Raw genomic sequence first — 14,062 nt, 5'->3', positions numbered from 1 at the left:
TAAGTTCGTGGGTCATGAGTCTTACCAAATCATGATAACCCTTAAACTGATTATAATATTTCATTTATTTATGAAGTAACTTCTTAGTCATCACACAACTATTTTCGCTGGTCATGGGTCTTACCAAACCATGATAGCTCTTTAGCGGGTTATAGCATTTCATTTATTTGTAACACTTTCATCATTAACCCCTAATTAATTTATGTCATTTACATATTCAAGTAGAGTAGAGTAGAGTAATTATATATGCAAATGAAACAACGTGCTAAACGTGAGAATCAACTTTGGGAAGAATTCACGGGGAAGGCCTACCTCCACGGGGAAGAATTCAATATTCCCTACAGGCGCACGGACACTTGTAGCACTCTTGGCATGCATATCCATAATTATCTCTATCTATTTCCTCGAGACCCCTCTAGCCTCTAGGCAATCCCAAAGCACTTGGCGTGGCACGTTGTCGTATGTCTTTTCTAGGTCAATGAACACCATATGTAGGTCAGGCTTCTTTACCCTATACTTTTCAATCAATCTTCTTATGATGTATTGCTTCTGTGGTGGAACTCCCTGGCATGAAGCCAAATTGGTTCATCGTAACCTAAGTTTCCCGTCTAAGTCTAACCTTAATGACTCTTTCCCATAGCTTCAGAGTATGGCTTAGTAACTTGATTCCTCGGTAGTTAGGGACTACGACGCTGCTCCTCCACTGATCTGGCATCTTACCGGATTTGAGGATAATATTAAACAAAGAATTTAACCACATAACTCCTTCTTCTCCTAGACACTTCCACACCTTGATGGGTATGTTTTCTAATCCAACTGCCGTACCTCTTCCTATCCTCCTAAGTGTAGTATGCATTTCTTCCCGTGTGATCCGTCGATAATAGCGATTATTCGGGTGTTGTCGTTGAAAGGTTTTGTTGTCGTCTTCTTCTTGTTAAACCCTCCCATTGTTAAAAAGGTTGTGGAAGTATGTTTTCCATCTTAGCTTGTTTTCATGCTCCTTAACCGGTACATACCCATCCATACCCTTTATAAACTTCACAGCCCCTAGATCTTACCTTCTACGTTCCCTGGCTTTGACAATCTTAAACATAGCATGCCCCCTCTTTTGTTTCTAACCGTTAATACATCTGTATATAGGTCATGTTCTTTACTTCCGATACTGCTTTCTTCGCCTCTCTCTTGGCCGTTTTGTAAGTCTCCCTGAATCCCACTCGTTCCTCCTTATTCGTGCACTCATAAGTTCCCTAAAACTTCCATGTTTGTCCCTTATCTTGTCTTGTACATCCTCATTCTACCAACAAGACTCCTTGTGCCCACCTATTTTTACTGTTGTGACCCCGAGAGTCTCCTTTGCTACTTGAGTGATCTTTTTCGCCAAAGTTTCCCACATCTACATCGAGTCCCAATCTAGTCGAACCAGTGTCTACAACTTGAGCTTGTCCTTAAACAGTTAAAGATTGTCATCCTTCAAATTTCCCCATCGAATTCTGGTTTACCTTTCCCAGTGAAAGATCTAGTAAAATATGTACTAGATCATATAAAGTATCGTTTTTAGGTCAACATTCATGTGACTCAGCTTGTTGATATTTATACACTTATTTTTGGACTTAGATGATTGAAGAAATGAAGACATCTAGAAGATTATAATGTCAAGTCTCCTGTAGATAGTCGTGCATCTCGCGACGGTGTTTCGCCCTACCACCAACATGAGTTAACTTTACCTCGTAAGGTTAGGGATCGCTAAAAAACCCGAGCCCGGCGGGTATACCCGAAACCCGAAACAAATGGGACAGGTATACCCGAACCCCGATGGGTATGGGATTAGGATTTAAAAATTTTCGTGGGTATGGGATTAAATGATACACGACCCGATTGCCCGAAAACATATACCCGTTTACCCGAACCGTATACCTGAATAATATATGCGAAAAGTTCTTTATATTTCGTAGGTTGTGAAGTATATATATATATATAATATTATATAAAAACTATAATGATATTATTTATATAATGATATATATGAAGTGTATTATATTCAAATTTGTAATAGTTTTTGTATAAATAAAAGGTATAAAACAATTATAATGATAAAAAATGTACTTGAAAGTCTCAATGGGTATACCCGATACCCACGGGTATGCCCGATACCTGACGGGTAATTTCTCGATCAATATCCGATGGGTAATGGGCCGATACGGGACACGGTTGTACAAGCGGATGTGGGTATTGGATTACCGATACCCGGCTCGTTGCCATCCCCAGATGACGCCATTATCAGTTGCGCCACCTCGATGGAATTTGAGTGATCTGCTAGCGGTCCGTCGGCAGTTTGTCGGGGCAACGCTATATAAGTCGCAAGTTGAGACGATTTTTCGAGTTTGGATGACTTGGGAAGACAATAGTCGATAACTAGGACTAAGAGAAGTTGTTAGAAGCTACATCTTTGAATATGATATTATGATAGTCTTTGCCTCTTTTGTTACTGCTTTTGAGTTCCTGCTTGATATGAGAGGCTAAACCTCCTTAGATTTGCCTAGGGTGGGTTAATAATGATTAATTAATGTTCTTTTGAGTTTTTTAATGAACTATATTGAATTTTTATGGTTTTGATACTATTATGATAGGTTGATTTTTGTGTTTAAACTGTCGAGTTCGGTTTGAATCCTATGTGGTTTTAATTGCATTCTTTGTGTTATGTCGACAGGTTTTGATATTATTATAACGGGTTGATACTTTCTGTTTAGTTATATATGGTAGACATCAACATAAAATTTGACCCATTGAGTAATTCCAACCTTTGTAGTATACCTCTTAGTAGTATATATCGAATCATGATAGTAGGAGTTATTTTGTCTTGTTGCCCAGTCGGTATAGTGATTACTATGAGACCGCATAGGATTGCTATGTGATTTAGGTTAACTTGTGAATCAAGGTATTAAACCGTAGTAATTTTATTAACCTCAGATTCTCAATGTATTGGGAAAGTGACCCTAGGAAAATCAAAGATATAGAGACTAACCAAGTGATATATTTGTTGGGGACCATAGAATATTCACCATGTGATCATAGTTGATTGATTAGGGGGGACGGGGCGGTGCATGATAAGCCACCCATCACGCGTGATGGGTAATTGAACACCGCCGCCGGTCCTCTCTTCAAGCGTGATGGGTATGGTTGCGTGATGGCCATCACGCAAGTAATGGGTTTGAGTGATGGAACTCTCTCTCTATATATACATATATATACACCTCAAATACACTCATCTCACTCACACAAAAACCTATATGTATATATATATATGTATGTATATATATCAAAACCTATCACACCACACCGCTCCTACCAAATTCCATCAAAATGTGATGGATTTGGGGTTGGTGACGTGGCATAATTTGATTGGGTGAGGTGTGTGATGAGATTTCCACCACCCCTCCCCCCTTAGTAATTAGGTGTTCACTAGAGAGACTAATCAATAATTAGGTGTTCACTAGAGAGACTAATCAAGTGGTTTAGTGAACCTTAGTTTTCAGAAACCGGTTTATGATTCATTACAACCGGAAATATCATTAGTTGTCATTAGGAATACTCAGCCTAGATGGTTCTATTTTCCATATTTATCTAAGTTCGCCATTTAAGTTGTGATTTATTTAAAAGTATTTTTATTATTAATTACTTTTTATAAGAAATCAACAAAATATATATTGAGCTAAAAGCTTGTTTAGGTTTATTATTAAAACTTGAAAATACGTATTCATAAGTTCGATATTCAGACTTACTATATTGTACTACTACGCGGCCGATACACTTGCCAATTTGTGAAGTGTAGCTTGACAAATCCACTTTTTAAAACATAGCTTGTGAACTATTCCTATTCTATATACACGTTTCAGTCGCACCAATGTTCTCATTTACATTAATGTTTTCATTTACATCAATGAATTTCTTTGGGATTGTGATATGATTGATTGCCTCATTACCAAAACAACAAATATTCAACTCATTCCAACTTTCTACCTCACTGAGAGGCTATAACTAATTTCTTTCTTTCAAGTGATACCTCATTTTATGCGATACCTCATTTTAACTTTATCTAAATTATCAAATATTAGACCCATACTGAATTTTCTTCATGGAGAAGATTAGAAACTTGCTCCCCTTGTACGTATCACATATGGATAAGGAGCTGCAGTTACGGTATTCAAAGTCGACCTTTTTCTTCATGGAGAATATTGGCAACTTGTTCCCCTTGTTAACGTATCACACATGGATATGGAGCTGCAATTAGGGATGTTCAAAGTCAAATATCGGATATCCGAAAGTTTCGGATAGTCAATTTCACTATCCGAATCCGTATCCAATAGCAAGCCATCGCCGACCATGAACCACTACCATCCACCATTACTACCACTCCGTCATCTTTGTTCCATCTCCACAACCCACTAGTCAGAAATCGAGCACAAATGACGAGAAGTTTGATTACCACCGGCACGGTAAGATGCGAAGATTGGAAACCACCGGTGACGGGAAATGATGATATTCGTAGGTTGAATCGTTGGATGGTCAGCTAGCTCTCTTATGAGTTATTGAGCGGCGTGGATTTTAGATGAAAAGGATTTAGTTTAGGAGTTTTAAATGGTTACTTGTTTCTAAATATAATAAACTTATAAAAAACAAAATTTATATTTTTGGATATCAGATATCTGAAATATCCGAAATTTTTAAAATTACTATCTGAATTTACGAATATCCAAATTTTTAGATATTTCGGATTCGAATTTTTAGATACGGATTTGGATCCGGATGTTTTTGAACACCCCTAGCTATAGTTGCTGACACACCCCCATCTTAAGGGCCTAAGCTTGTGCCTAACAGTTGGTACCTGCTTTGTAAATACATCAGAGTTTTAGCGGAAGTCTTTAGATTATAATAAAATATTAATTTATATTTTGAAACATTAGTTTATTTGTAAAATCTTAATTTATAACAATAATAATATTTGATTTATTAGAAAGCTTTTCGAATAATAAATATTCGAGAGTTTGATTTGTAAACCTCGTTTGATTTATAAAACTTGTTTAAATATTGTTTGCAATATTTTAATAATTTTAAAACTGAGCCATATCTATCTTGCGAGCGTTTATCTCCTTGAATAGCTCTAATTCCTTGCTACATGTACTAACTTTTATTTTCTGTAACATGGGAAGGGGGAAATACGTCAGCGATATGCTGGTGAATCGTTGACTCCAAAAACATTTTATAAATCTTTCTTTGACTAACAAGATAGTTTTTGTGAAACAATCTCAGCAGAAACGTCTATTATTTCTGGGATTTGTACCACTTGCCATACACACACAATTACGGTCCTCTGGGAACTAACACCCATTGGGAACTGATGCCCATTGGAGAACTTTTATTATGATCTCTAATCTGCGGCCACGTAGCCTTGACTGATAGACTAGATTGACTATATTTGGATCCAGACACATGTGTACTCGGTATGACTTTCTTTTATTTTCTATCTTGTATTTTAATAGGGATCACGTAATCCCATAAATCTTTATTTGACTGCCTTTGTTTAAGATAAACAACCTGTTTATCTTAACTGAAAAAGGTTTAACGTATTCACCTGTGACTATCTGTTATGAATGATGTGGTGATCTCGTTTTAAAACCTTTGTGAATGAATGAATGATTGATTGATTGACCTATAATAAAATAGGTTTATATAAATATCCGGATAGTCTCTTAATCCGGCTACAGACCTTTAATCTGGTTTTGATAGCTTAAACCTTGATTGATCATTCGTTTTTATAAAATATTTTGGATATGAATTCCTTTTCTTTTTTGCTAATCATGTGCTATGTTTCTTCTTTAAGAAGAAATGTTTATGATATATTTTGGATATGAATTCCTTTGTATGTTAAGCTTTTAATTTTCTTAATATTTCAACTATACTAATTTGTAAGTAAAAACTTAGGAATCTTAATTATGAAGAAACTATATTTTTTTGTTATAACCTTTGTTTATATTGTTTTGTGTTTCTTAATCATAAAGAAATCTTATTTAATTGTACCTTTTTAATTTTGATCAACGTCTAGCTATACCCCTAACTAGGGTCTAAGCCTTTATTATTTTATTAATATTTTATTAGGGCATTATGCCTACCTTGCTTGGCTTATTATTTTCTAAATTCTCGGGCAACACTTCGACGCTTATACGTATATTGAGAATTTTGATCATCAACTCCTCGGCACGTAAATCGAGGCACGCCGGTCTTCAAAACTCGTTGGTACGCACTTCGAGGCGGGACTCGGGTCTTCTCGGGTCGGCACGATTTACGAGGTCATCACAAAACGAGGTGCGCCGGTCGTCGGGATTGTCGGCACGAACATCGAGGTGTCGTCGGTATATGGTACGAATTATGAGGTGATGATTGGCGGGTCGGTGGCACGGAAACCGAGGTAGAGAGAGAAAGTATTATCTAGAAATAGAGTGGGGTGGGGTGAAAAATGAGTCATGAACCCTCCTATTTATAGCTGGAAATTGGTCGCATCGCGATACGCGATGGAACCTTTCTTTTGGTCATCGTGTATCGCGATGACACATGTTACTCAGAGAGCGCCACGTGGTGGATACGTGTCATATTCTTAGACACATCTGCCATGTGTTGCCACGTGGTGGGCACGTGTCATCTTCCCATTATCCTTGTCATCGCGTATCGCGATGGCTTGATGTCTTGGACCGTAGGGTATCGCAACATCGCCCTTTTTGGGTTTCTGTGACGTTCCCATCGCGCATCGTGATGTCTTCTTGGCTATGCCCATCGCGTATCGCGATGGGTTAGTAAATCAAAATTTTTCATTTTTTAATCCCTTTTCTTCTATTAACTTGTCATATTTGGATCAAAATTTTGAGGGTGTTACATCCTCCCTACCTTGGAATGAATCTCGTCCTCGAGATTCGTTGTGAGTGCTTCCTGGCTTATCAATTTGTTAATAGATTCTTTGAGCTTAACTCGAACTGTTTGAATGATTGTAAATTCTTGTTTTTTTGTTAACTTAAATCTTTGGGTGACGTATTCAGTCAATAGTTCACAATATCATAAGTAATTGTAAATTGTTAAGCACAGTGGCCAGATGTGTTTAACTATTTACCTTACCTTTTGTTTTCTAAACATTTACTGACGTTAACAAGATTGCTTCTTGGATTCAGTCTATCGAATCCTTTTAACTTACTCATCTTGATACCTTTCAAGATATTCATACTTGAGTAATGATATTACTTTACTTCTTGATCTTGACGGATTCCTTCCATTTATTTCTATCAATTATACTCTTGAACTTTCAATGTTCGGATAACTGAGTTTCCTTGAGTAGACATGCTCTAATGTCTTAGTTTAATTTATTCGTTTCATCGTTAGTTCATCTTTCTACAGATGATGATTATTAGATAACATACTTTCTTGTATTTTGAAAATTTTACTATATCTTTTCCTTTGCATATAAGCATTCTTGTGTAAAGACACGATCTATATGCTAATATCTTTCTTTATGTACTTTAGGGATTTAAATACCCTTATATGATTACAAAATTTCTCGTTTAAAACGAGATTACAAACACTTTACAAGAGCTAACTAAACTATTAGTTATTTCTAATTCCTTTAGATCTTGATTTTCGTTGGCATACTCTTGTCTACTTCTATTATTGATTGTCGGATGCTTCTCGTATGTTTAACATACTAGCCTTTCCTTTCTTAGCACCACTTCCACTAACGTTGTTTGTCTTATTCGGGCATTCTGAGCTGAAGTGTCCTTTTTCTCCACAGCTAAAACATACAATTGTTTTCCTTCTACAATCGTCTTCCAAATGACCGAGTTTCTTGCAAAAGTTGCATGTGATCAATGGAATATTTTTGGGATAGTTGGTTAGTCTTAAACATTTCGCGTGATGTCTTTTGCCACAGGTATGGCAGATTGGTCTTGTAAATTTAAAAGACCCTTCCTCCTTTTCTTTGCCTTTCTTTGTTTTATTTTCGTCAATTTCTTCTCTCTTACCTTTGCCATTCTTATCATCTTCTTGATTACCATTCATAAGATAACCGGCTAATTCCATGGCTAAATCAGCGGTTTGAGGCAAATGAGATCTTACCATATCTCTAATTTCCCGAGGTAAACCCCAAATGTAGCGGGTTACTTTGTTGGATTCAGGTATTACCAAGTGTGGTACCAATCTACAATACTCATGAAACTTGGTATTGTATTCTTTGAGATTAGTGCCTTCCACCTTGAGGTTCAAAAACTTAGTTTGAATAAGATCCGTTTCATGCATGGGAGAGAACTTCCGTAACACTAGTTCTTTGAATTCTTCCCACTTCAATTGGTACATAGTTTCTCTACCCTTTGACATGATCAGGGTATTCCACCATTCCAAAGCTTCGCCTTTAAAGTATTGAGAGGAATACTGAATATTTTGGATTTCAGTACATCAACTGGTGATAACAATGGACTTGATTTCTTCAAGCCATCGTACAGCTGATATGGCACCTTTATCGCCATAGAATTCTTTTGGTCCAAATTCCTTGAAGTTCATAAAACTACTACCTTGAATTACTAGTTGTTTCTTGAATTTACGATTGAATTTTCTCTCAGCGTTCGAGCTATGAACACTTTCTTCATGATGAGAAGGTTTTCAGTATGGATGACTTCTAGAAGATTTATTTGAATGCTCTATTTTATGTTTGTGTGACCCTTCTTTCATTGCATCGATAAAGGGAGTCATTGCATTATAAATCATGTCTTGGATTTTGACTAGATACTGCTCAGGAATCTCACGTGCAGGTTTTGTTATATCTTTGTTGCTTCTATGAGTTGAAGCTTCATCATTATACCCTTGATTGTTTTGGTTCGGCATTCGGTAGACAATAGATTTTAGTATGAACGAAATTCTTTATTTATATACTACTGATTGAATGTTTACAACACACATGACATTTGATGTAAGTGCAAAAGATTGATTTGTTAATGAAATGTTAAATTAAGTTCGTCGCATTTCGAGGGAATTTCTTTCTAACCTTTCTTGAGATTGTTCGTCTCGTAATGACACAATCTAATTGTTTGTTTGAGAATTTTAATGTTTGAATCATATAAAACGATAATTATAGATATAAATCAACCAAAAGCTTATACTTGGTTTGATCAAAATCAAACCATGAAGTGGGCGGACATCTTAAATTTTAAGGCTTACAAGAAATAATTCAACATATAAAACATACAATTCATATAACTTAGAGATTTCAAGAAACCAGGCCATATGTTTTAAGAGGGTGGGGGGCAAAGCCATGGGCGCTAGGTAGTCCATTAACTCTATGCATATCTCCTTTTTGTGGGTGGTGGGCCATCTTCAATGGTCAATAAAAAAATAATTTAAATTTTTTAAAACTTTTATATATACCACATTTTACAAACTATACCACACATTATTCACCATATTATTTTTCAAGTATTTTAATGAAGATAGTCGACGGGGTTCTTGAGAGGCATCAATACTTTCTTGTTGTGTATTCTTGAAATAGTTAGTACATACCTTGTGTACAAATAGACCACGAGAATTTCTATAATTCTTTTTCTAAGTTTGTTTTCATTTAATCCTTGCTAGTTATTTCATGAAGTGTTGACTTGAGACTAGTCATCTTTTTAAACTTTGTCCAACTGGAACTTTTCTTTATTTTTTAGCTATTATTCTCTTACTTCCAGATGTACTTGGAAGAATTATCTTGAGAGTTTGTGCAATATTTTCTTGACATGATTCTTTAAAAGATACATTACAAATTTCAAGGAAATTTAAATACATCTCTTATTTATGTTGTTACAAGATTGCACGATCTTTATTACAATTGCATTTGTTTACAACTACTAAGATCTTTATTTCTTCCATCGAATAATCAGCTTCTTGATCTTGTTGTACTTCTTAGTGCTTTCTTCTTTCTCCTTTTCTTTTCGCCTTTTCTCAGCATCCATTTCTTCCTTCAGCATTGTTTCAGCTATTTTAATGACACTGATTTCATAATGAGTCGAATCATCTTCATTGTTATACATTTCCATGTGTTGACGTTCACCTTCAGTGTGGGTATAGTATAGATCTTGCATTGTTAAATAATATTCTTGTCCCTGAGGATTTTCTTTTGAATAAGTCATTACTTCCTTTCCTTTTGACACCATTGGTTTCTTGGATCTACTTGATACGTCTCCATACGTGTTTTGATTTGGAATAATCTGGGCTAGCGGAATGTTAGAATCAAACGAATCTGAATTTTCCTCCATTGATGTTTGGTATGAACTTTCATCACTGGATATAGGGATTGGGAGAAAAGATGTTCCCATATAGCCTTTTCCTTTACCTGATCGAAGCTGAACTGATTCTTTGCTAGATTGACGATCGGACATTTGTACGGGGTTATTTTAGGAGCGCGTTTTCCTATCTTTTCCGTACTTGTTATATATTATCCGTAACGATTTTTAATCATTCAATTATTTATTAAATATCCTCACTTAGGATGCTAATTATTATTATAAAATTATTTCTGATCGAAGCCTAGGTATGATTAAATACCTAATTCGCTAAGATCGATGGCTCTGATATCAACCTGACACACCTCCATCTTAGGGCCTAGGCGTGTGACCAACAGTTGGTACCTGTTTTGTAAATACATCAGAGTTTTAAAGGAAGTCTTTAGATTATACAAATTAATAATTTATATTTTGAAACATTAGTTTATTTGTAAAATATTTATTTATAACAATAATAATATTTGATTTATTAGAAAGCTTTTCGAATAATAAATATTCGAGAGTTTGATTTGTAAACCTCGTTTGATTTATAAAACTTGTTTAAATATTGTTTGCAATATTTTAATAATTTTAAAACTGAGTCATCTCTACCTTGCGAGCGTCTATCTCCTTGAATGGCTCTAAATCCTTTCTACCTGTACTAACTTTTATTTCGTGTAACATGGGGGAAAATACGTCAGCGATATGTTGGTGAATCATTGACTCTAAAAACATTTTATAAATCTTTATTTGACTGACAAGATAGTTTTCGTGAAACAATTTTAGCAGAAACGTCTATTATTACTGGGATTTGTACCACTTGCCATACACACACAATTACGGTACTCCGGGAACTGACCCCATTGGGAACTGATGCCCATTGGAGAACTTTTATTATGATCTCTAGTCTGCGACCACGTATGCTTGACTAGTAGACTGACTAGATTGACTATATTTGGATCCAGACACATGTGTACTCGGTATGACTTTCTTTTATTTTCTATCTTGTATTTTAATAGGGATCACGTAATCCCATAAATCTTTATTTGACTGCCTTTGTTTAAGATAAACAACCTGTTTATCTTGACTAAAAAATGTTTAATGTATTCACCTGTGACTGTCTGTTCTGAATGATGTGGTGATCTCGTTTTAAAACCTTTGTGAATGAATGAATGAATGATTGATTTACCGACCTATAATAAAATAGGTTTATATAAATATCCGGATAGTCTCTTAATCCGGCTACAGACCTTTAGTTTGGCTTTGATAGCTTAAACCTTGATTGATCATTCGTTTGTATAAAATATTTTGGATATGAATTCCTTTTCTTTATCTGCTAATCATGTACTATGTTTCTTCTTTAAGAAAAATGTTTATGATATGTTTTTTTAAGAAGAAACGTCATTTATCTATAACCTTTGTATGTTAATCTTTTACTTTTCTTAATATTTCAACTATACTAATTTGTAAGTAAAAAACTTAGGTTTCTTAATTATGAAGAAACTATATTTTTTGTTATAACCTTTGTTTATATTATTTTGTATTTCTTAATCATAAAGAAATCGTATTTAATTGTACATTTTTAATTTTGATCAACGTCTAGACTATACCCCTGACTAGGGTTTAAACCTTTATTATTTTATTAATATTTTATTGGGCATTATGCCTAACTTTCTTGGCTTATTATTTTCTAAACTCTCGGGCAGCACTTCGACGCTTATACGTATATTGAGAATCTTGATCAATAACTCCTCGGCACGTAAATCGAGGAACGCCGGTCTTCAAAACTCGTTGGTACACACTTCGAGGCGGGACGTCGGGTCGGCACGATTTACGAGGTCATCACGCGTCACGAGGTCGGCACGTAACACGAGGTGCGCCGGTCGTCGGGATTGTCGGGTCGGTGGCACGGGAACCGAGATGGAGAGAGAAAGTATTTTCTAGAGAGAGAGTGGGGTGGGGTGAAAAATGAGTCATGAACCTTCCTATTTATAGCTGAAAATTGGTCCCATCGCGATACGCGATGGAACCTTTCTTTTGGTCATGTGGTGGACACGTGTCATCTTCTTAGACACCTCTGCCACGTGGTGGACACGTGTCATCTTCCCATTATCCTTATCATCGCGTATCGCGATGGCTTAATGTCTTGGACTGTAGCGTATCGCGACACCGCCCTTTTGGGGTTTCTGTGATGTTCCCATCGTGTATCGCGATGTCTTCTTGGCTATGCCCATCGCGTATCGTGATGGGTTAGTAAATCAAAATTTTTCATTTTTAATCCTTTATCTTCTATTAACTTGTCATATTTGGATCAAATTTTGGAGATGTTACAGTTGCCCCTTTGTTGGTGAACTAAATATCATATTCAATATTCAATCTGATATTTTCCTTTAAGTATAAAGTTTGCTATTAGCTTCTTCTTTTTCTTTTACCATATGTTACATATGGAGATGAAGCTTCACTTGAGATAGACATCATCAATGTTGGTTTTTCATCACTTTCACCATCTTACAGAATGTGTGTATCCTCTTTTTTTATGTTAGGAGCAATTAAAAGAAAATCCGATGTGTTGAATATAAACAGATTTGAAGAAACATTGAAGATCGATTGTACATGCACAGAGTTTACAAGAATTTGGTTTTTTAGAATTCTGAAATGCAACAGATTTTTGATAACCAACATCAAAAATTTTCTAATACTCATTAAATCGCTTCAAATCCTAATGATCCGTATTCTACAACATGCAAGTTTACCCAAGCTGTCGAAGAACAAGTGGGAATAAAGAAGCATTAAATACTTGTTTGTGCCTACTCTAGTATCTTTACAAACAACAACACTAAGAACCATGAAGATGTAAGCTTAACCATTTTTTTGGATTAAATCCTCCAACTTGAACTTTTAGGGTTCATACGAAACTCTTTGAGCTATTGTTTCGTATTAGTAAATAACTTATTTTCAATCATTTGTAAAATCTTTTAGGATGATATAGATTCAAAATTGTATAGTTGTGCTTATTGAAGTTGATTTCTCATTCTCCAAATTATCGTACATATTGTTATAATCAATTTATGTATTCCTTAAATTAAGCTATTTGGGATCAACACTTTCTAACCAGTCACGCTGAAGCCAAATAACAATATCTTCACATGGATATCATTTAACCTACTATTCTCCTTTTTGTGTGCATTAATTAGAGACATTTCTAACTCTGCTTAAACTTTGACAACCTTCTTTCCAAATTAATGTGCCATACACCTCTTCCCTATTAGCAATTTAAAGAATCTCTCTTGTAGTATTGTTTGGAACTAGTCATCTCCTAGACTTTTGAGAGAAGCAAACCCTACTCACTATCTCGTTCTTTGAAAGTATGAAGCCTCTTTTTATTAATATTTAGATAAACTAAAATCTCTTCAACTGAAACGTTCCTGCCACACCAAATTACTTAGTAGTGGCTACAATTCACATAAACATCATAGGGACTACTCGACGTAATCCCAATCATAAACTCATAAACTTTCCATATATCCAAGGAAGTGAATATCAATCGCGATCGTGTTTAGCCTCATGGTGAACTCATCAATCGTTTCTTCACCGTCATATGAATCACTTGAATTTGCTTCATAAGGTTTGGACTTTTATTTCTTTCACCCATTCATAACCCAGGTGCATCACTCTATACGTATCCCATGCTTTCGTAATACTTCTTAGCTACCGTAAGCATCATTTCTTAAATA

Source organism: Bidens hawaiensis, unplaced genomic scaffold (assembly GCF_021521415.1).
Source record: "Bidens hawaiensis isolate Kalapana, Puna unplaced genomic scaffold, B.hawaiensis_p1.1 tig00041686_1, whole genome shotgun sequence".
NCBI classification, from domain to species: domain Eukaryota; kingdom Viridiplantae; phylum Streptophyta; class Magnoliopsida; order Asterales; family Asteraceae; genus Bidens; species Bidens hawaiensis.
This window is presented reverse-complemented; position numbering follows the sequence as displayed.